This window comes from Brassica napus, unplaced genomic scaffold (genome assembly GCF_020379485.1).
Source record: "Brassica napus cultivar Da-Ae unplaced genomic scaffold, Da-Ae ScsIHWf_1237;HRSCAF=1767, whole genome shotgun sequence".
Lineage (NCBI taxonomy): Eukaryota > Viridiplantae > Streptophyta > Magnoliopsida > Brassicales > Brassicaceae > Brassica > Brassica napus.
In genome coordinates, this window is record NW_026014658.1 from 830,164 (window position 1) to 832,663 (window position 2,500).

Genomic DNA, 2,500 nt, shown 5'->3' on the forward strand with positions numbered 1-2,500 from the left:
AATCGGATCACCTGAGGCCGGTTTAGACCATGCGCGCGCCTAACTCGACGGTTATGGACCGCGACCGCATTACTCAACCAGAACCACGGTTATAACCAATCCCAACATATCCACAAGGCCACGCCAATGTACAGAAGGAGTAGAAGAAGAATTGGATGAAAAGAATAAGAAGAATGGGACACAATCCAAACGCCCATGGCTAGACCGGTTTGGACTGTCCGATGGTCTTAGCCGATGAGTCGGTGGTTACCCCACTGACCCTATCTGACTGAACCACCGCTTTGGATTCCTTCTCCAGACCTTTCTCTATGACTTGGGTATTCATAACCACACGGCCTCCTCTCTCCTAAACCGTTCTCCTTGCCGGAGATACAAAACCACCACGACCGGCCCTTTTCCGGCCGGGACTCTCTCTCTCTCTCTACGTTTTTCTCTGAGTATTTTACTCTGGAAATGGATAATGAAATCGACAGGAGAGCCCCCATATTTATAGAAAACGAGGGGGTAAGTCTTGTCCCACGAACAGGCACGACTTGCTAGCGAATGGGCACCATCGGCCAAGGGTTGTGCCCTCTCGGCCACTTGCATCCCTTCGCCCTTTCTGATTGGATTTGGGGTCGGTCATAAGCCCAACCCACGCCCCAAGCCTCCTGGACTTAGCCCACGGCCTTGTCCAAGGACCCAACAGCCCATGGCCTCATGGCCGGACCTCACAGCCCGCCACTGACCCGGACCCGGACCATCGGCCTAAAATACGAACAGTCCGTCTAGCTGAGATGAGCTGACTCCCAGCTGCCTCAGCTGAGTGAGCTAGTAGTCCAGCCAGTGGAGCTGACTTAGTAGTGGCTGAGCTGGAGTGAACTCAACCTAGCGTCGTTAAGCTGGTCGAGCTAGTTCTCTATCTCGTCCAGCTACCGTCTTACTTGTCTTAGCTGTCTCTTTTCTCTTATAAGGTTAAGTCGAAGTTTCCTTATGTCCTTAACCTTCTTTCTTGACCATGGAACGCTTGCCTTGATGTCCTAAGACTGGCTGGTACGTTTCCTCGAACCATGGCCGCCCCGACAATCCTTTCCAGGATTGGGGGCGTGACAAGTCTCCCCCACTTGTAATGGATTCGTCCTCGAATCCGGTGATGATTATACCTTGTCCCAAGACAAAATATTCCAACCAAACTTATTCTAGTCTTGATCAGAGAATAGAACAAGCTTGATTCAAAATCACCAAATGACCACTTCGATGTACTAGTCAAGTCCTCACGAACTTGTTCCAATCTTTAGGCTGCTCATCCTACAACAAGTCCTAACAGATTGTTATGGTTCTTTTGTCCGTCGTGGACAATAAGGTTCATGACCTCAGCCACAACGTAATGGATCATCCCCTTAACCGGCCTCAACCTTTTCAGGCTTGGCCACATTGCGATCTTAGTCCCTCCAGACTAAAAACGCCTCAGACTTGACTTCTGTCCTTCATTGGACTTTGTCATAATTCAATCCTGGTCCCTTTACAGACGTGATCGTACTCCGGTCCTGGTCCACTCAGGGACTCGACCGTTTCACCCCGACCATAGGTCCATCTGCGAATAGGTCGTGGCCTGATCCTCGTCCATTACTGTACTTGATCATTCTCAACCGTAGGTCAAACTCCGACTTGGTTGTACTGCGACCATGGTCCTCTCTTGGACATGGTCAAATTCGGCCCTGCCATCTCGGCCGGAGCCGACAGAAACGGATTCTAGGACAGCGGAGCTGTCCCTGGTTCCAGTTCAATCATAAATGGATCCGACCTATCAGGGGGGACACCCTGTAGCGAACAGAACACATCTGGGAACTCAGACACCAACGAATCCTCATAAAGGTCTTTCAGACAGACATAACTATCAGGCTCTGTAGTTGTAATTGTAGCCAAAAAGTACTGACAACCCTGTTCCAGCATCCGAATCACTCGAACTGCTGAAACCACTACTTTCTTTTGAGCCGAACACAGACATTGGTACTGGATCGGATGAAGCCCAGTCTCTAATTGCACACGACCTTTATGGCAATCGAGAGTGGCCCGATACTTTCCCAACCAGTCCATACCTAGGATCATCTCGTGATTCTTTAGGTGGACACAGACCAGATTCACAGGGAAGACCTTTCCCTAGATCTGCACTGGGATATTTGACATGAGATCTAGTGAGTTCCTGGCTTGACCACCGGCTGCCCTCACTATCCCAAAATTATCACCAGCGTACAGACAAAACAGACCCTTTCTGACCAGTCCCGGACTCACAAAACCTATGCGTAGCCCCTGCGTCGGAAAGTACGTGGGTTTTTACACCACCAATCATGAGGGTTCCTATCAGAGACCCCCATCAGAATCCTCTAGACCACATTCTAGGTTCCAGACCAAGCATTACTACTTGAATGTAAAAAGATAAATTTAGAGATTGCCAGAGATCAAATCAAAAGATCCGGAAGCCCCGTCGTCTCGTGACAGTTCATACACCCTTGGTGTTGTG